The 22,188-nt window shown below is 40.0% G+C and overlaps 1 long non-coding RNA gene across 2 annotated transcripts in view; it reads right to left on the bottom strand.

Moving 5' to 3' along the window:
* The window catches only part of LOC141422344 (uncharacterized), a 62,968-nt gene extending 41,244 nt beyond the window's left edge, over positions 1 to 21,724 (bottom strand). For both annotated transcript variants that reach the window (XR_012446892.1, XR_012446891.1), the window contains exon 1: positions 21,598 to 21,724. This is a non-coding gene — a long non-coding RNA (uncharacterized lncRNA). The remainder of the gene's footprint in view (positions 1 to 21,597) is intronic.
* Positions 21,725 to 22,188: the final 464 nt, after the last annotated feature.

Below are 22,188 nucleotides of genomic sequence, written 5' to 3'. Positions count from 1 at the left end.
TTGTCCTTCAGAAGCAGAAAAGACTCAGGCACCAGTGGTTATGCCTGTAATCCTAGCTACTTGGGAGGCTGAGATCAGGAGGATCATGGTTCGAGGCTAGCCTGGGAGCCTGTGAGACTCCCATCTTCAAAATAACCAGAGCAGAATGGATTGGAGGTGTGGCTCAAGTAATAGAGCACCTGCTTTGCAAACATGAATCCCTGAGTTCAAACCCCAATACCACCAAAAACAACAACAACAACAAAAAAGTAGGAAAAGTTAGGAACTCAGTATAATCTTTCAGTGTCCTTGAGGTCAGAGTGCAATGGTCAGAGACTGGTGGCCTCTTCAAGGTGTCAGGGATGCATGTCACTGAACATACATATGTTGGAGGAATGGTAGTTCTTGGTGCACATGGGGGATCCTATGAAGTCAACCAGAGCCCCCGTGACCTATGGCCAGCTCTCTTTCCCTTTTCCTGTACAGCTGACTGCCTTTTGGCTCTCCTGAAGTCCCCATGAAGCCCCCTCCTTGTGACTGGGTGCCCACAAAGACTCTGCTGTTAGGTCACGAAGTGAACTAGTCCCTCTCTGCTGAGGTTTAGTCCTCTCTATGGTTTTTGCTTAGCCTTTGGTCACTCCCCATATTTATCATTCTGTTCTTTTCTCCCCCAGCCTTACATAAGGGAAGAACTTGCTTTGCCTTATACCTCCTGCAAATACAGTGCACAGTGGGTTACAGTGTCTTATGGAGTTCCTCCAAGAAACTCCAGAAAGCCAGCTGACTGGGCAAACAGCCCTTGGCCTCCTCCAGGATCTGACTGACACCCATCTGACCCAAGGGGACAGCCACTTTCTACATGAATGGTGCTCCCTGCAGTCACTCAGCACTGCAGCCCCATAGCTAATGTTCTCCAGAGAGCTAACAGTCTTCATTGTCATGGAGAAGGCCTGGCCCTGCCTCACCCTGTGAGAGGGGGATTGCAGGGCTCAAGACCTCTTTCGAGATATGATTCCTTTTTCATTCTAGTTCTGGAAGGGCTTTGCTAAACCAAAAACCAGAAAATGACCTGGTACAAGACCAGTTCTGTTCTCCAACACAGTTCTTTGTCTTCTCACTGGGGGGAGGAGGGGAGAGGGGGGGAATCAGAAGGCAGGGCCTCTGCCTCCTACAACTAAGCCTGAGTATCTTTTAGAGCTTCACTTAGGCTGACCCTCCACCTTGACATTGTCACAAGGCCTCACTAGGGTAACCAGCTTGTCATGGTTTGGGCAGAATCCTCCCAGGTAGTTGGTCCCTTCGCTCGTGCCCTCTTCCCTTCTGGCCCTGTGCATCTGTCATTGCACTCATTATATTATGCATCCCCTGGGTCTTTCTGCTGGACTGTGGGCCCCATGAAGGGAGGGCTTCCATCTTGTTCATGCCTGGCACTAGCAGATGCCTTGGAATTTTTGTTGAACATGGCTTTCTGCTCAACACTTACTAGATCAACAACTCTTATGTAAAATTCTATTTCAGTTTATTTTTAAAGTCTTGCTTGACAAAGAACTATATATTTATGGTGTACAATGTGATGTTTTGATATGCATATACACAGCAGCATGATTATACGAAGTTACTTAACATGTCTATCATTTCACATACTTTGTTTTTATAGTGAGGACACGTAAAGTATACTTTTGGCAATTTTGAAATATACAATAATAATTATGGTCACCACTGTGCAATAGATCACAAAAACTTATTCTTCTGTCTAACTGAAACTTTACACCTCTGATCAACATATCCTCATTCTCCAACCCACCACCAAACCCCTACCCCCGACCCTGATAACACCATTCTACTCTCTAGTTTATGAGTTCAATTTTTTTAGGTTTAGCATATAAATCAGATCATATTTGTCTCTCTGTGTCTGTTCTGTGTGTATCCCTCAGTCCCTCACATCACTGACAAGGTCCCTCTTTGTCCTGAAAAAAGAATTGGGAAATTTAATCTTTGCATTGATTATGGGGACCTCATTCACAGTCTGGGATGGTATTTGTAGAAGTTATAACTCTAATAATTTAAAAACTATTGACTTTTTTTTTTCCTAAACATTTATTGTAGATAACTGGAAAGCATGAAAGAATAGACAAAAATATACAACACCACTGTTATTTTGCATATCTCCCGTATAAAACAAAAACTAGGACTAGAGGAGTAGCTCAGGTGGTAGAGCGCCTGCCTAGCAATTGTGAGACCCTAAGTTCAAGCCCCAGCACTGCCAAAAAAAAAAAAAGAAAGTCCCTCCATATAAAACAAAAACTAAATCATAATTGTGTGGTTTGTCTTCTTTATCCTGAAATATAACATGAGCATTCTTCTATCACATAATTACAAATGGACTTTGAGAATTTTAATGGAAAACAAAAGCAGAGTCATCACTTTTTATTTGCATATATCAGTATGCTGGGTAATTTAATCATAAAATACATACTGGTTTAAAAAAACAAACTAAGACCATTTCCAGAGGGAGAAGAGAAAAGAAGAATTATCCTGAAATCTCACCCCATCCAAGATAGTCATCACGGACATTTTGTGGTCTGTTTTTTTGTGCATTAACACACATACTCGTGCACGTATTACAGCAAGGGCAGCATCTTTTTAGATACTTTCTAGCCATTTATAATTTTTATTTCTAAAAGGTTAATAGATTTTCATTTCTTCTGGTCAGATGTCAGCTTAAACTGATCTTGTAAGATCAGTTTAACATATTAAGGTTGGTAAACATTTTGTTTTTAAACTTTAGCAATATCTCCCTCAGAATTTAATTTCTTTTAAGCCATTATTTTCTCTTCAGAACTTTAAATTTTAATGACATCTAATGTACAAATATTAACTTTTTAGTTTCTGCTTTTGGTTTAATGTTAAGAAAGGCATTGGCCACCCCTAAACTAAAAAACAAAACAAAGAACCTACGGCTAAGTGTGGATTCTATTCTTTATATTTTAATTTTTAATCCATCTGGAATTCATCTGGCATAAGGAATTATGCAGCAAGGATCCAAATTTACTTTTTTCCCCCAGAAGGCTAGCTAATTGTTCCAACATCTTTTCCCTTTAATTAGAAACGCCAGCTTTAGCATATATATGTAGTGTTCCCATTATTGTTTTTCTCTGAAATATTCTACAATTGCAATTTTGATTTTTTTTTCTTTATCAGTGAAATTTAGAATGGTCTAATCCTTCAGGAGTAGGTTTCATACCATATTTCTCTCATTAATCCATTTATATGTTTTTTTACGACGGTGATTAGTGGATATGGCTTGAACAATACTTATGATTAGAGATTTATCAAAATTGTTCTATTTAGTATAATATGGTTCAATTTTTACAAATGTTTTGTTTGTAAATGTTGACAAGAAGATAAAATATATATAGTGTAGGCCACTGACTTCTCTCTCACATATGTGGTATCTATTACTGTTAAGTGTGAGTTTGGACTTATTTAAAAGAGGGGTTTAAAGTTTGGAACTTGGTTTGTTGCAGAAGGAGACCTCTGACTTTTTGATAAAAGAATTAGTTAATCTACTAGAGTTCTGTACAGAGTTTTGGGGCCAAATTTTCAGATTATAACCCATGCTCTTTTTATTATTCCTTTCCTTTCAAGCATTTTATTTCAGGTATATTTCTTCTATACAGAACATAGCTTAAATTCAATATGAGAAGTTTTCCCATGTTTCTTCCCATTGATGGCTTTGTCTTTGTTGTGTTAGTTTGGTTGTGCTTGTTGTTAGTCAATTTGCATTGGTGGTCAATTGCATTAATTGTTCTCAACTATTCACCCACTCCCCTACTTAGCTGTACTTTAGAGTGAGTAGAGGATATTCCCTTTCCTGTGCTCTTGACTTTGGAGTTTGCTCTGGGATTGCTTTGACCAGTGAATTATGAGTGAAAGTGACAGAGGCTTTAAGAAGAACAATGAGTTTGGCTTGTCTCTTGAGCTTCTGTTGCCTGGTGTAAGATGCCCCCAATGACAGCTGCTATTCCAGCTTGGGATATGGAATGAGAAAAATGCAGGGAGCCCAATGGCGGTCACCTGAACCCAGCAGGGCTGCAGCCCACCTGGAGACCTGCGAGCAAGAGATGAATGTTGCAGTGAGCCATGGAGATTCTGTGTTGCTTGTTACTATGGTTACCACATTTCCCTCCCCTTTCTCATTTATTCTTTAAAACTACTTCTTCCTTCTTTCCCTCCATCCATCTGTTCATTATCAAAAAGCCATCAGCAACTAGAATGAAGTAGGCAAGTCAAGCAGGGATCAGAGTCTGCATGCAAAGTGGGGATGGGGCTGGGGGATTGAGAACCATGGTAGGAAAAATGGGAGCCAATGATCTTTCTATGAGAAAGATGGAGATGGAGATGGAGACAGGTAGAATCAAAGTTGCCAAATACAGATATAGGACACCATTTGCAACATATTTATATAAAAATCATTTGTTTATCTGAAATTCTAGTTTAACAGAACATACTGAATTTTCTTGATACCCTAAAGATATCATGAGCCCTGTAGTGTTGAATTGGAATTGGAGGTGCCAGTATGAACTTATGGATATATATTATATACACATGTATATAATGTATATATACATATATTTTCTAGCTCTTCATTCTGAGGGCTTGGGGACAAGGATACTCTAGTAGGTATGAGCACATTTAGAATCCAGATCTTGGTTTCCAAATACTATGAGGATCCTTGATTCCTTTACCAGGACTTAAGGGTGAGGCAGGGAAAGGGCGAGAAGAGCCCGGAGCTTCCCTATGCTAGGAAATCTTCAAGGAATGATGGATAATGCAGAACCAGCTTGCAGTGGCTTCCACTAAGATCTGGGACAGTTTGAGCATCACATTAAATAGCAATAGTAACTGATTATTATAATGTTGAATAAAATGTAAATCTTTAAGTCCACACTGACATAAATAAATAAGTTGGAAGAAGAGATAGTTTCTCTTTGTAGTAGAAAGAGTGATGGCAATAGAAAAATTACTGTTTAGACATTTTTATAGCAATAATTCGTGCAGGCAAGAAAAACCATGTATGCAAAATTTGGTGCATGATAAAGTTCTAAGGAAGAAAATTTTACATGGTTTTAAGGTATCTCCCTAAAAGATATACATTAATCACAAAAGAGAAAAAGTCTCTTGCAGTGGAGGAACTTGGCAGATAACTTCCTTAATAAACAGAGTTAACACTAGTTAGGAACAGCACAAATGTGCATTATGTGCCACCCAGTAGGGTGTGAAAAAAAAAAAAACACCACGTTACCTGTGATATTCCAGATAAAATGGAAAACCTTTGTCTAATTATGGGGAAACACTGGACCAAGCCAAATTTAGAGACATTCTACAAAATGACTGTCCTATAATCAGATAATTACAAGATCATGAAAGTTAAGAAAACAGTGGAATTATTCCAGATCAAGAGAGACTAGAGACTCAGGGTAACTGGAGGAGGGGGTCATGTGGTCCTGGATTTTGATCTGTTGCTATAACAGACATTATTGAGGCAACTAAGAAATTTCATGAGATGTCTGGGGAAGGGCATATTGGAATTCCCTATGTTATTCTTTCAACTAGAAATTCTTTAACATTAAACTCTTTAAAAGTAAACTGGGATTGGTTAATTAAATATTTCAAGTTTTACCCTTTTTTATCATCCTTCATTTTTTGTTTCCCTGATAATTTCAAAGGTGTATACACTGTAAGTCATTGTTTGATTTTTCAAATAATATATTTAAACATTTATTTATTTATTGTTTCAGAATCAAGATGGTATTGATGGGCTTTGGATGATAAAATAAGGAAATTTGCACATGTACCCTTCCTTCAACTACTTCCTTCCAACTCCTTTGAAGATGCTCTGAGATTTTTTTGTTTTGTATTACATAGGTTTTTAAAGGATTGTAACATTTATATATTGTTTTGAAGCCATAATACCTCCATTTTCTTAGATTTAGCACTGTGTTTAACTGGTTACAGTATTATTCCAATTTCTTTCAGTTAGTGGACTTTTTGGTAGTTTTTAGGATGGGTGCTAGGGTAACAGCACTTCCTGATCTTTGAATACTTTCTTTTCTGTTTCTGCTTCTTTTCTGTTTCTGCTTTTTGTCTGCCTTCTTTTCTGCTTATGCTATCACACATGTATAATCACTAGGCTAATGTACACGTTTAGGTCACAGCACCTCTTGTTCTCCCATTCTGTAGCCATTGCTTCATTATCTTTTACCATCTCATGTTTCTCATGAAAAAAAGGGTGATTTATCTAATTAATATGTTGAAAATTAAACCATTAACACTTAAGCTATTCTGCCTGAATATGCTTATTGGATAATTTCTTCATATTTGAAATTCAGAAACTTCCCAGTCTTGTTTGCTATGAGATGATGGTGATGATGATGATGGTGGTGTTGGTGATGGTGACAGTAATGACGGTGGAGGTGGCGAAGTATTTTGCTGGTGTAGAGTGAGCCCTCTCAGCTCTAGACACAAATCTTCATTTCACAAAAAATTTCTTCTATCATGAATTTAATATTTGTTACTTTTTAATTTCCTTCAGGCATATCAATTATTTATATGTTATTTATATGCTTTCATTTTTTAATAATTTTGTATTCATTATGGGTGATTTTTGAAAACTGATGGTCTATGACATCATCTGATTCTATACATTTAATTCTTCTAACAGCATCTTAAATTCTGTACAATATTCATCATTTAAAATATTCATCATTTAAGTCTTCCAATTCCCATTCCTTTCCAGTAATCTGTTATTCTACCATCTTTTCTCCAGAGCTTTCTCAAGCTCTGTTTCTACTGAACCTAACTAGGGGTGACTGGAGATGCAGAAAGGACAATGGATAGAAGACAAAGCTGGGGCCAGGTGTGCTGGGCGCTCGGATGGAGATGCACAACAGCCTCCTTGCTTCTTTTCTCTGTTAACTCTTCTTTTACTCTGCTTCTTTTCTCTATCTTTAAAACCTTGCTACTAAGGTCTTTCTTCTCTGCTCTTTAAAACCTTACTTCTAAATTCTTTCTTTTCTGTTCTTTAAAGTCTCTTTCCTTAGACTTGCTCTGTCCCATGTTTTCTTTAGCATAATCTCTGTTAGAGTCTTTTCCCTCAGACTTGCACTGTCCCACGTTCCCTTTAATCTCTCTTAAAGTCTTGGTGCTCAGACTTGCAGACAAACAACAGCAGCTGCACTTAAAAACTGCATTAACATAACTCTTAAAGTCTCTGTCCTTAGACTTGTACTGTCCCATGTTCTCTTTAGCTTAGCTTTTCTAAAGCCTATGTATAAAGTTCTCAGTACAGAAAGCTGCTCTGGTGGAGACATACAGCCAGCAGCAGCATCAGTGGCAGCCAATCAAAAATCCCCATCAAAAACCCTCCAGTCCTTCTTCAGCAAGTCTTTTATATCCAGTGGAAACAAGGAGGTAGAGCAATAGTTCTTGGGAGGGGCCTGACATCATAACAAGAGAAACCTGTGTTCCTACTTCTCTGAATGTAAACAACTTAGGAAATGCAGCTGTGCGGCATTTTGCCTTCTTGTTCTCTTCTGCAGCTGAAGCTGTGCCAAACTCAGCCTGTAGATCATTGAGCATAACTGTGCTTGTGTCAAATTCTCATAGGCTTCTCATAATCCACTCCCCACAATCTTTCATTCTATTGTTTTGATTACCTTGAAAATGCAAAATATCTGTTTTCTAAGGTTAAATAATCACCTAAACTATTTTTGTTCATTATCTACAACTTTCCATTCCCTTTTTGCTGTTGTTGGAGAATTATTGATTAGGTACCATACTGGTTATCTTTGATTAGGGGCATTTCTGTCCTAGATGGCTATTTGTTCTAAGCAGTTTCTGTAGAGTTTCATTCTATCTTTATCTAGCAGTTGTTTAGCTCTTCCTTGCCCACCTTAATCTGGAGGTTGGATGGTCAGAGTTTACATTTGCTGTTTAGCTACTAGGCTGCTCAAGGAGGGTGCAGATGAATCGCGGGTGTGAGAAACTTCAGTCAGGAAATTGGTTTTCCCAATTATTAAAACTTTTTATTCTTTAGTAATTTCTTTTTTCAATTTTGGAATAGTCAGTGTCAAATCAGGAAAGAAAAAACTACTTGAGTATTTTATTTTTATTTTTTATTAATTTATTCACATGTGCATACATTGTTTGGGCCACTTCTTCCCTCTGCCCCCTGCCCCCTCCTTCTCCCCATCCCCCTTGGCTTCCAGGCAGAACCTGTTCTGCCCTTATCTCTAATTTTGTTGAAGAGAAGACATAAGCAATAAGAAGAAAGACAAAGCATTTTTGCTAGTTGAGATAAGGATAGCTATACAGAAAGATTCCTAGCATTGCTTCCATGTACAAATGTGTTACAACCCAAGTTGATTCATCTCTACCTGATCTTTTCACTAGATCCTGATCCCCTTCCCATATTGACCTCTGTTGCTTTAAGGTTTCTGTATTAGCTCCTCTGCAGTGGGGATTTCAGACACTTTCATATTTTGGGTTTCCTACCTATCCCTATACCTCCCATATGTGCTCTCAAGTGACCCAAGTCCAACCACATTGCTGTATTTGCCCTAGATCTAAAGTCTGCATGAGGGAGAACATACAATTTTTGGTCTTCTGAGCCTGGCTAACCTCGCTCAGAATGATGTTCTCCAGTTCCATCCATTTACTTGAGAATAATGAGATTTCATTCTTCTTCATGACTGAGTAAAATTCCATTGTTTATAAGCACCACATGTTCTTAATCCATTCATCTGTAGTGGGGAATCTTGGCTGTTTCCATAACTTGGCTATTGTGAATAGCACTGCAATAAACATGGGTGTGCAGGTGCCTCTGGAGTAACCTGTGTCACGTTCCTTTGGGTATATCCCTAGGAGTGGGATTGCTGGATCATATGGCAGATCTATGTTTAGATTTTTTTTTTTCATTTTTCTTTTATTATTCATATGTGCATACAAGGCTTGGTTTATTTCTCCCCCCTGCCCCCACCCCCTCCCTTACCACCCACTCCACCCCCTCCCGCTCCCCCCCTCGATACCCAGCAGAAACTATTTTGCCCTTATCTCTAATTTTGTTGTAGAGAGAGTATAAGCAATAATAGGAAGGAACAAGGGGTTTTGCTGGTTGAGATAAAGATAGCTATACAGGGCATTGACTCACATTGATTTCCTGTGCGTGGGTGTTACCTTCTAGGTTAATTCTTTTTTAAGAAGCGTCCATATTTTTTTCCTGAGTGGTTGCACTAGCTTGTATTCCCACCAACAGTGCACAAGGGTTCCTTTTTTCCCACATCCTCACCAACACCTATTGTTGGTGGTGTTTTTGAAGATGGCTATTCTAACGGGTGTGGGTGTGATGAAATCTTAGTGTGGTTTTGATTTGCATTTCTTTTATGGCTAGAGATGGTGAGCATTTTATCATGTGTTTTTTTGCCATTTGAATTTCTTCTTTTGAGAAAGTTCTGTTTAGTTCAGTTGCCCATTTCTTTATTGGTTCATTGATTTTGGGAGAGTTTAGGTTTTTGAGTTCCCTATAAATTATGGTTATCAGTCCTTTGTCTGATGTAAATCTCTTCTTGCTTTTAAGGTTTCCATTGAGAAATCTGCTGTGATTTTGATGGGTTTACCTTTGTATGTATGTTTGTTTTTTCTCTCTTACAGTTTTCAATATTCTTTTTCTATTCTCTGTGCTTATTGTTTTAATGATAATATGTCATGGGGTAGTTCTATTTTGGTCAAGTCTGTTTGGTGTCCTGGAGGCTTCCTGTACCTGAATGGGCATAGTTTTATCTAGGTTTGGGAAATTTTCTGTTATTATTTTGTTGAATATATTACAAATTCCTTTTGCTTGCACCTCTTCTCCTTCTTCAATGCCCATGATTCACAGGTTTGGTCCTTTGATGGAGTTGGTGAGTTCTTGCATATTTCTTTCATAAGTCTTGACTTGTTTGACTAATAGCTCTTCAGTTTTTCCTTTAAATTCCATTTCATCTTCCAGTTCTGAGATTCTGTCTTCTGCTTGTTCTAGTCTGATAGATTGGCCTTCTATTGTGTTTTGTATTTCTGTTTCATTCTTTTTTCTGAGGTTTTCCATATCATGGGTCACTTCCTCTTTAATATTATCAATTTTTGTCCATAATTTATTTATCTCTCTATTTATGGTGTTCTCTGTTTCACTTATGTGTTTATTTAGGGTCCTGTGAGTTCATTTATTTGTTTTTGTGTCTTCTCATATTATTTTTGTTGTCTTGGAATTTCTTGAGTGCCTTCTGTACATTTTGGTTGACTATGTCTAGTAACATCTCCACGTAATTCTCATTGATTACTTGCAGGATTTCTTCTTTCAGAGTGTTCTTGTGGGCTTCGTTGGGTTCCTTAGCATAGTTTATCTTTGTTTTATTGGAGTCTGGAACTGGGTATCCGTTTTCTTCATTTCCCTCTGAATCCTGTATTTATTTTTTGGGGGAGAATGGTTTCCATCCTTTTTTCATCTTCCCATTGTTCCACTTGGTGCTGTTTCTGTCCCTGGTCTGTGTGTAATTTAGTATTAGCTAACTTAACAATAGTAAAATTAACAAAATAAAGAAAGAAAGAAAAGAAAAAAAAAGTAAACCAAAGCAGTCAACAGGGGGAGGTGGTGGACAAACAAACAGGGAACAAAACAAACAAACAAACACATAAAAAAAATTCCAGGTTCAGGAACAATAGCATTTCAGTCTTAGTAGTTCTGGTGTTACTCTTTCAGCATCCAGTCCTAGTGTTGCTATTTAAGCAGAAGCTCTGTCTTAGTCTTGCCAGGTGGTTGGGGAGACTCCCCAGTTTTTTTTCCCTGTCTTTCAGCAGCAGCTGCTTAGTCAGCTCCTCTCTCAGTCAGGTGTGGTTTGTCCTCAGGTTCTGGAGATCAGCTGCATGGCCCATTAGCCATCCTGCTTTGGATTTGGGTTTTTGCTGTGTTGGTTTACTGGGGGCTTGTTTCTTTGCCTCATGCCCTTTCTCTGGGGCACAGTCAGAGATCTATCAGCCAGCTCCCTGCTGTCAGTGTGTTATGCTGGTTTGCTGACTGTTTTTCAATTTTGCAATGTCATTTGACTTTGGATGTTGCTCAGTGGCTCAGGAGACGAGCTTCGTGGACTGCATTTGCCCTATTTCAGGCAGCAGCTTATCACCTGCCCACTGTTGGCCCTTCTGCCTTTCCAGTCTTTGTTTACTGAAAGTTCACATGGAGATCAGCTCCTTGCTCCTCCCCCCTTCTCCAGTGTGCTCAGAGCACCCTGCCCACTCTGCTGCCTGTTCCTTTTCAGTTCCTTGTTTATTATTTAGTATTTTTTTTGCAGGTTGTGGGGGGTCAGTCTGTCCAGGGGGCTATGCTGGTTTATCCCAGGGGTAGCTGTGGGAATACCACGTGCCACTTATTTGCTCACCTGATGGTCTGCTGGTTGTCTCTCAAGCAGGTTTGGAGCCGGTGTCTGGCGGCGCGGGAGCCCTCCTGTCTTCTCAGTGTAACGTGGCGTGGAGAAGCTTTGTACGGCTGGGGGTTCAGGGTGTCAGAGTTTTGATTCTTCTGGTGCTTTTTTTCTGCCAAGTGTGGCTTCAGCATCTCAGCAAAATTTTTGATTTATGGAGCTCACACTGTCTGCTTCTGCCCTCTAGTTGTCATCTTGAATCCTCCTACTTGAGTATTTTAAACAGAAGGAATTTAATTCTGTGAATGGGTTACATGGGTGGTGGCCAGCTAAGATGGCCAACAGGGGATAGTGAAGCAACCCAGAGGTGAGTGACAATGGGAAGTTCCCACACCTACAGGAGGATCTAAGGGAGGTGACAGTGTATTGCAGCTGATGTCAATTGGCTGAAGCAAGACACTTGAAGGATGACTGGGGCGTGGGGAAACAGTCACTACTTAGATGTTAGTGGAGGTATAGAAAGAAGGGGCAAAATACCACAATGTCTTTCTTCTTCTGCACTTTAACTTCTCAGCAGTTCCTCTCATTGGGCAAATCATGCTGATGAAGGGGCTAGGAAAATGGATCCAACAGCCATCAGACCTTTGTATTAAATACCTGTGCAGAGGAATGGTCAGGATGGTGCAGATTTTTCTTTCTGTAGAGATTCTGCAAATGTCTAGATTTTTTCTAAGTTGTTCATGAACTATATCCTCCCTTCCCCACATCATGAGTAAGGTATGCTTTCCATCTTTTATAGGGCATTTGGGAATGCTAGTGAGTTACGTATATTTATTAAAATGGATTTTCAGAAAGTCTCTAGTGTTTTCAGTTGATTCCTTTGGATCACAAGTAGGACTGATTTATCTCTCTCTCTTTTTTTTTTTTGACAATTCCTAGAGCTCATCCTGGGAGATTTCTTGCTCCTGGGAAGTCTGGAATTACCTCAATCTCAGAATTGCCTGGTGTCCCAGTTGTGTCTGAATTCTAAGGCGACTTGTTCAGTGTCTTTGGGATAACAGAAGCATATGTCATACCTAATCCAATGACACTGTGGGTTCCATACTTTCAGTGCCATCTCTTTTAAGGAAAAACTGCTCTGCCTTCTAACCAGCAGTTCTGCTCCAGTGAGATGAACACCCAATTTGATAGGAGCTATGGGTTTACTACAAAATTTTCCTCTGTTTACGTTCATTGCCAATTCTTAGCCTTATACAATTTCTAGGACAGTTCTGTCACCACTACTCCTTATATACTACTCAAGGTCGATATCATTAAGTTTATGTAGCTAGTTGATTACAGTGGTCCCTTGAATTGGTTTCAGAACCCCCTCCCTAAGGATATAATAAGATGTGGATGCTCAAATTCTTTGTATAAAATGGAATGATTTTTGCATATAACTTAAACATTTCCTCCCATATATAGTTGTGTATTCCTTAAAGATTGGGATATGTTCTATGAAATGTGTCATTAGATGGGCTTACTATTGTGTGAACAACATAGAGCATACTTACACAAATTAATACAGCTTCAGTGTCACTAGGTGATATAATCTTATGGGACCACTACTGCATATACTGTTTGTCATTGACCTAAATATTATGTGGTATATGACTGTGCTTTAAATCATCTCTAGATTACTTAACACAATGTAAATGCTATGTAAATCATTGTCATTATCTATAGTTTAGGGAGTAATACCAGGAAAAAAAACTGTTTCAGTATGAATGTAACCTTATTTTGTAGTACTTGGGTTTGAACTCAGGACCTCACACTTGCTAGGCAGGTGCTCTACCACTTGAGCCACACCTCTAGCCCCAATGTGACTTTAAAAAAATATTTTTAATCTGACTCCAAGGATCTGAGCTCATGGATACAGAGAACTGACTGTATTTAATTGATTGATTTATCTGATTAATTGCTTATAGTTGTTTTCTGATGAATGTGACCTCAGCATAGCTCTTAAAATTTACTGGAAACTACTGTCAGTAGTATGGGAAAAGACCAAATTTGTCATCCTAGACTTTGTAGCCACGTCTAAGGCAGATCAAGCTTTAGTAAGCAATGCTTTATTAAGAGGCAATGAAGTCAGAGTCCCTTCAAGTGTGAGATGTTGACTGAGTCTACTTTTTACCTTATTTTTCTATAGAAGAAATCTTACCAGGAAGTATTAAATATCAATAATAACAATGATGAGAAGCAATAAAGAGAAAAAATGCAGAGGAAGGAAGAGTGAGAGTTAGGATTCCACAGGATGCTGTCTCAGGTCTGTCTCCTTAGAAACTGACTCTAACATGGAGAGGTGCCTGCAGCAAGTTTAGTGGACAGTGCTCCTGAGTACATTTACAAAGAAGTGAGTGGGTGGAGGAGGAGGCTCACCAGCATGTGTTTGCAACTAAGGTCTCAGGTGAGTCTCTACAGAGCTCTGCAGGAGAATTTCTGGGGTGGAGGGTGAAGTGCTCATCAGAATTGCTCCAAATTTGAGAAAGAGCTAAGCCTTTATGGTGCTACATCAGCTAGTCATTAATAGACTTTGGGCTGTTCCCTGGCCTGGTAGAAGAGTAACGTTGCATGGGTGTTCCAAGTGGAATATTTTGTTGCAAACTTTGCATGGTAGTTCTCCCCCCTGCCCCATCACAGAAAGTCTGTTGGCTCTCTTGGTCCCTGTAGCAGTGCTGACTATACCTGTAAGGTAATACTTTTAAAAAGGTGTCAGATATAATAATTTTATATTGGAAGGGATGTTCTAACATGCTCCAGGCTGTTTGACCTGTAAAAACTCTTCATTGACATCTGTGTTCTTGAATTTTCTTATGGCTTATCTTCCACATTTGGAGCTCAACTATCTTACTGAGATACTCCAGAGCACTTGACACCTTTTACAAATGCAGTCTGATTAACATGGTGTTGTTAATATTGGTGGGCCAACGTGATGTTTTGTGAAATGTCCAGTACATCTAAGTCCCATTTAACAGAGACTTAACAAGGTGATGGGGAAGATGATAACAGTACATTGTTAACCATCCATGAGAATGTGACTGCTTCTAATCCTTCCTTCTGAGAGTATTGGAAATGAGAAGTTAGCTAGCTCAACAGTTATAGCTATGCTGAAGGTTGTTGTCTTGGACTGTTTTGGGATGCAATAACAAAATTCCACAGACTGGGAAATTTACAAAGAACAGAAACTCATTTTCTTACAGTCCTGGAGGCTGGGAACTTTCAGATTCAGGTGCCAACACGTTTGGTTTTCTAGTGAGGGCTGCTTCCTGCTTCTAAGATGGTGCCTTCTAGCTGCATTTTCCAGAAGTGAGGAATGCTGTGTCCTCACAAGGCAGGTGGTGCAAGGATAAGTGGGCCTAATGCAGCAAGAGTCCTTTTGTAAGGGCCTTACTCGCATCCACAAGGGAGGAACCCTTGTGGTCTAATCACATCTTAAAAGGCCTCAACTCTTAATATTATCACATTGGCAACACCTCAGTTTTGGTGGGGACACATTCAAATAATTCTTTCTACTGAAGATACCACATCTGGCACAGCAGCTGCAGTTGGGACTTCTGTTTAGTTAAGTCTGTGGCATTCAGTATGTAGAAGCAGGCCCACAGTGGCCTGTGAGAACTGATTGTAAAATTCTTAGGAGTCTTGTGATCTGGTTCTTAAGCCAAGGGAACGTTACAAAGCAAGCCTCCCCTAGCCCATGGAGAGCCTGTTGTTAAATGTTTTCACTATACCACCGATGGCAGTACACTGTCATCTACCATGATTGATATTTTCACAGGAGTAGGATGGTGAATGAAGTGGGATGTCGTGGCTATCATCATCACCACATTCTTTAAAGTTTTGATGATGGCACTAAATATTACCATTTCCCTTGGGATATGGTATTAGTTTATATTTGCTATCTTCACTTAAGGGGAGGTAGAACACACTTCAGAGGCCTCCATTTGGCTTTCCCCTCTTCAACAATTTTTTCCCACCAGTCAGGAACCTGATACAAGAGTATCACCTATGCTCATTCCAATTATACTTTGGGGTGCAGGGAAATGATCAGTAGGTAGATCCATGGACCTAGTGAACTCATAGTGAACTGGACCTGAGTCATTTCTGACCTTTGTATTCCCATATTATAATGGGGGTGCTGATGGTATTGTGGGTCCCTAGAAATAAAAATCAACTTATTCCCCTGGGTCCAACAACCCTTGGAAGTTCCTATTTTTCCCTGGAAAGTTATTTGAGAATATGGATATAGATCACTTTGGGGGAAGAACTGTGGTAATTACAGTTGAATACACTTGCTGTGGTATTGCAAGGTCTTTTGCCCTGGGGACCTGGCTTCTCCTTTAGTCATTCTGGAACTGAGAACTGGTTCAGATCCAGAAGTCTGTCAAGCAGTCACAATATTGCATTAGAGCAGCTGCCTTCAGAGTCCCATAATCCATTCTTGATTTCTTTTAGTTGGATAATGGTGTAAAACTCATGAGGATTATCCACCAATCTTGTCCCTAGGAAGATCATATTCTGTTTACCATCTCTAGCATTCTTTGAGGGTCCCTGGTTGTAATTCAGACCTTGCCTCTTGCACTTAAATGTGATTATTGTGCCCATCTTGCTTTTGATGGTGAGTTGCTGCCACCAGGCCTCAAGATTTACATTGCTTTCAAAGCATTCAGCTCTGTGATGGAGTTCCCTCTCAGCCTTGGCCTACAAAGAACATCCACCACTAATATTGTCAACAATGTCAGCACTCTTTCAAGAGTGTAGTGTTTTCCTCCTCTAAGAATGCATTCTGTGGGCCCTCCTGTGGCACATTGCTGATTGGCAGTGGGATTTCCAGACTTACCTAGTACATCTCCTTTGGCCTACCAAGTTTTCTGGACCTCAAATTCTCTTTCCAGATCATTTGCCATATCAGTTTTGGTATTTGTAACTTATTGGTCATGAACATTTTCCAAGACCTTTGCAGTATACCAGTACTGACTCCAGGGTTCCTGCCCAGACTGTGTGTCATGGGAGAAAATGCCAACACTGACACATGCTTCTTTGTCCACTTTTTTCCCCCACAGCCCCACCTATCAGTATCCATTCCCATTTACACTTTCCCAACTCTTGCTGGCACACATTAACCAGATCTTGATGTTCTTTTTGTGTCCCTGCCCCCTTAGCCGAGCAGCACATCCATAGTTAAGGTGTGCCGAAATGAGATTTAACCTTGTTATTTGTCTATTTTTCTGAGGGGCAATGGTGCAAGCACTGTCTTTTAGGGCATGGCATCAATCTGAGTCCAAATGGGAGACAGAAACTATACCAGTAGTTTGAACAGAGAAAATTTAATGTAAAGAAGTATCAAGCAGTAAAATACATTTGATTATTTTCAAAAGAGCTAAAAAAGGACTCTAATGAGTATAGAAATGCCACTTATGGAAAACAGCTTCTACTGCTAGAGCTGTGGAAGAGTGGAAAAGGAAAGGATCTGAGACCTCTTTTTTTGAGGCTGAGGTCCAGACCTCCTTGGAGGGAGTGTAGTTGCCATGGGAACTGTCCAGGTGATGGAGAAACTGACTAGAAGGCACAGATGGAGCTGGTCTGCAGGAATTAGCCCAGTGGGTGGTGTAGAAAATTGCTGGAGGGTTCAAGGAAGCTGGACCTAGTCCACAAGAGCTGGTGAGGTATTACCAGGCCTTCTGCATGCAAATTTGCTGGTAACCAGGCCAAAGAAAAGTGACCCAATGGAAAGAGTGAGAGAAATTCCTTCCCTCTCTGGTTGTGGCCCTGTAGTGTCACTTCAGTGCCCTCTATTCATAAAGATAATATAATATTTGTAAAGAAAGGAATTGTTGCAAAGTCTTGTTCCAGGATCATAAAGCAGAAAAAAGGAAGGGTAGATCAGAGTTAACAGGCAATAAATTGATGAATGGCACAAGCACTTTGGTAATTTGCAAAATTTGGCATAAAATTCCTCCCATACCTTTTGGTCATTTTCTTCTATCAAGAGGCAGAGTCTATTTCTCTACCCTGCTGACCATGGGCTGGTCATGTAAGGTGCTTCAAATAATAGAAGAACTTAGGAATTGAGGCCTCAAAAAGTCATTCATCTTTTGTTTGCCTCCCTCCTTGAACCCAGTGGCCATGTGAGTTTTTTCCTGTAGAAAGGCTCATTGGAGGAAAACTGAGGTGCCTGGGAAATGGCCTCAGCCAATGGCAGATGGGTGAGTAAGGCTTGTGGGGACCATCAACCCCAGCTAGACTACCAGCTCACTGCAAGCTCAAGAGAGAAACAGCTGGTGTCACAGGGGTATAGACAAGCCATCCCAGCCTAGCCCAGCCCCAAATGCTAACTCACAGAATTGTGAGCAAATAAATATTAGCTATTTTAAGCCACTTAAAAGTCCTAGGGTGACTGAGTGTGCAGATACAAGTTAACATAGTAGGTCTAACTACTGTTCTTTGAAAGTCCTGCTTATAATGCTGACCCTTCACTGACAGCAGAGAACTTGAATTTTGAGAAGGTTTCTACCATGGCTGGAAGGTATAAGAGTGGCTCACTGTGCCAAAATTGTTTGTACAAACAACATGGTTTATGCTGAAGACTCCATTTCCTTCTGGGAGTCTGGAATTTTGGTACACAACAGGCAGAGCTGCCTACATGAGCAGCCCCCAATAAAAACTCTGGGTGTTGAGTCTCTAGTGAGCTTCCCTGATTGGTATTTCACAAGTGTTATCACAAGTCATTGCTGGTAGAATTAGGTGTGTCCTTGTGACTCTTCTGGGAGAGAACCCTTTGCTGATTTTGCTTTGTGTCCTTTTTCTGTAATAAATCATAGCCACAAGAAAGACCATATGCTGTCTTGTGAGTCTGCCTAGTGAGTCATCAAACTTAAGGGTAGCCTTGGGGACTTCTGGCATATTAATGTAGGCACCTGCTTCATCTGAGGTCTCTGAATGATCTTCAGGCAAGCTGGGGGGGGGTGGAGTGTCACTATTTCTACTAAAGGGGAGTAGGCCTTGTTTGTAGACCTGGAGGGCTCAGGAGAAACTGAGAGTAAAAATTCCCAAGTTCAATCCTCAGATATCTTCACTCCAAGTCTTAATATCCTATACTTTTCCTATTAGAGCCTCAGCAGAAGAAACCTTCTATGATGAGAATTTAACTTTCTCTGAATCTCTGCTACTCTAGCAATTATATTCTGAGCCTGATTATCTGTCCATTGGCCACCAGAGATCAGCATTTCCTTAAATGTTGCCTAGATGGTCCTATGGTTTGAATTTTTGAGTAATTATCCTGAGATGGTCATAATCTTGCTTCAATAAATCAGTGACCCTCAGCAAGAGCTGCCCAGTTCCTCATATTTAAAGGCTCTCTCATATTTCTCAGAGATAGTGAATATACCAGCTGGTACATCTAGTTCCACCACTGGAAATGTTAACAATGCACCATAGTACATCTGGGTTTATCTGTTCTCCACCTACCCCTGAGATGGGGCCTTTCTTCTCATCCAATTGGTAAGTGATCCAGCTCCAGCAGGCTTGCCACTTATTATTGCTATGATTTAATTATACATATATAACACTTTTAGACCTTTCTATGTGATTGCATGTAAGATTTCTTTTAATTCTGAGACTTCCCTGGTACTTAGAAATGAAGTTTCTGTTATCTCCATTCTCAAATAAAGACATTAAGCCTCAGAGGAGTGACTAGCCTGAAGTCAGTTTTCTCCTGAGTTGCAGAGTCAGAAAGCCAACCCAGATTTTCCTAACTCCCAATTCATTCTCTTTTTTACCTTATCATGCTGCCTCTCTAAAGAACTGGTAAGGAAATGGCCTGGTTTGCATTTTCTTATTCAAATTCCTATGATCACTTTAGTATTGATGTGTCTGGTGGCAATCTTTATCAGGCACTTTTGACCTAAAAGAATCAAGGTCACAGGAAAGCAGAGCTTTGTCAACTTTTAATGTATGAGCAAGTCACCTGGGGATCTTAAATGTTAAAATGTGAATTCTGATTCTGACAAGACCAGGTTGATGCTGGTATTATTGGTCCTTTGTGACACAGAGTAACTAAGGTTCTTAATAGCAAAATTCTTGAAGAATTAAAGCAAGAAAAATGTGAGAATATAAATTTATCTTAATTTTGCAACTTTTCAATTTAGTATAATGTGGAGCATTTTCCATGTTAATTCAGTCTGTGAACACTCTGTACAAAGCAGCAAAAATAGAGCTACAAAATTATTAGAATTTAACCAGCATATGATAAAAATTATTTCTAAGAGCTTCATTTAGTCAGTTGATTAACGAAACCCATAAAGAAGTGAGTCGGGTAGGTACCTGTCCTATGCCAGAATTCCCTGCCAGTTTTACAAGGGCAAAGTCAAAAGATACAGCTAAATTTTGATTGAGCCAAGGAGATGAGAGTAAGTTATTTGGGGAGATGACAAGGATTCTCTGGTTGACCAAATTCTAGTCAGGTTCTTCTGAATCCAACTAGGCTCTGACTTTTGAACCTTTTTATACATCCAGTTCTGTGCAGTGTCCAGTTTTACCAAGAATCAAACTGCTATGGTTTGGATGTGATTTAGCCCCCAAGGGATGGTTGTCAGTGTAAACCACTGGGATGTGGGAGAGTGTTGGGGGGGGGTGCGGACTTCTAAGATGTGATGCCCGGGGAAGGTCCTCAGGTCACTGTGAACACTGCCATCAGAAGGGAATGCTGGTTTCCTGCAGTGAGTTCTCCCTGAAGTCAGTTATAAAAGCCCACACTGCTGTTACCCAGCTGTCTCCTGTTGGAGATGTGGTCACTTACTCCTGTATATGCCCCTACTGTGACAATACAGCCAAAGAGCCCTTACCAGAACTGACCAATACAGGGTGCTCTACACTTGAACCTCCCAAACTGTGAGCTAAAGAAACCTCTTTGCTTTCACAAGTAGCCCGCCTGTGTTTTGTGATAGGGATGAAAAGCTGACTAATACACCTGCTAAGTCAGTTTTAACAAAATCTCCACCCTTTATATATATATATCTGATCACCTTGTTACCTGATTGGGTTCCTTATCATCTACCCTCTGTCCCCATTTGACATCTGATCATTCTGACTTCCTTTAAGCAAGTATCCTGTTAGGTCAGTTTAGGCAGAACTCGAGCCCTCGTTGTGATTTTCCATTCGCTGCCCCCACCCTGCCCTTTCCTATAAGTTACCACTTTTCCTTGATGTATTCAGATTGAGCCTGATCTTTTTTCCTCATTGTTGTAGCCCCTTTTGAGTAGAGTTAGTTCTTTAACTAGTATCATGAATATTTTTTTCTTTAACAGGGATCATAGCTATCTTGGGTGATGTTTACAAAACCCAGCTTCAAATTATAAGAAATTTCCAAGGAGACCTCAGGGAAGTCCCAGGCTGTCTGTGTTAAATTTCATAAGTCTTCCAAAATGACACCCTGTTGAGCACCTGTCTCAAATACCCGCTACTGCCGTTTAGTTTCTGTATTGTTAAGTTCTGCCACAATCTAGCCAAGAATTTGTCTCTCTAGCCCTGTCTTTCTTCTTCCCAGGAACCTTAATCCTGTACCCAACAGTCAACTCCTGCTCAGACACTGGGGCAGGGTGTGACTACTGGAAGTTTATTCTCAAGGTCAAAATTGAGATAAAAGTTACACAGACACAACACAACCCTAAAGTTTTAACAACCTTGGAAACAAGGATTGTCTTCTTAATCCTGGGACATCTGGAGGCCTTAGCTCAAGATCCACAAAGCCTCCCTATGGCATTTTCAGAAAAAAAAAGAAAGAAAAAAAGAAAAAAAAAAAAAACTTGGCACGCAATGAAATTCAATCCCCTCTCCTCTCACGTTCTTACCAAACCACATTGCCAGCCTGTTGTCGAGTTCTTTTTTTCATTGCCTTGTTACTCAAATGACAAAATATTTCCAAAGTTTTGAGAGTTTCATTTCCCTCCCCTCTTTTCATTTAAACAAAACCACAAAACATTTTTTTGTCTTTTGCCTTTTTAAAAATTGACTTTTTCCTTCAAGAAGCAATGACTCAGGGTTGACAATCCAGTTTATGTGCTTATTTGTCTACCCATCCATCCATTTATTAATTTATTTGTTGGATAAGGTAATAGCTTATGGTACTTACCCAGAGCCAGCTGTTTGCAGGATGCTGAGAGCAGGTGGTCTGCGAGGCCTCTGATGAATTGCAAAAGACACTCACCAGCTGCCGACACTGTGTGTAATGAGCAAACCTGCAAAAATCTTTATTTTCAACTGGATTGTACCTTTAAGTAAGCAAGGGAGACAGCCAGTATAACTGCAAACCATGACCAACAACCCACATAAACAGTGTGCAAACACAAGTGATTAATGTACCAGTATTTCAAAACATCCAAAGCTAATGAGTCAGATTTACCAGGGTGCACAGGAGAGGGGGAGAAGGATGTGAAGGAGGAGAGAAGGACTTAATGGGCCTTAATAGCCTTTAGTTGAAGCCTAAGAATTCTCCTGCCTTCCGTCCATGGTGCTATCTGAGCTGGTAAACAAACCCCCTACTGGCCCACAAAGACTGTTTTCTTTCTGGCCATTCAAGGAGGGGAGAGGCGTTCCAGTTTTAGGATAGAATTAGGGGAGCAAGCTGGTGACCACTGCACCCTCCAGTGATCTCTGATGATATGCGGGGATAATGGGTTACAAAGACAGACATTAATAAGGTAAGATAAGAGGGGGGAGGTTT

This window comes from Castor canadensis, chromosome 4 (genome assembly GCF_047511655.1).
Source record: "Castor canadensis chromosome 4, mCasCan1.hap1v2, whole genome shotgun sequence".
Taxonomy (NCBI): domain Eukaryota; kingdom Metazoa; phylum Chordata; class Mammalia; order Rodentia; family Castoridae; genus Castor; species Castor canadensis.
Note: the sequence above shows the minus strand (reverse complement) of the source record. Positions and strands in the feature narration are given on the sequence as shown.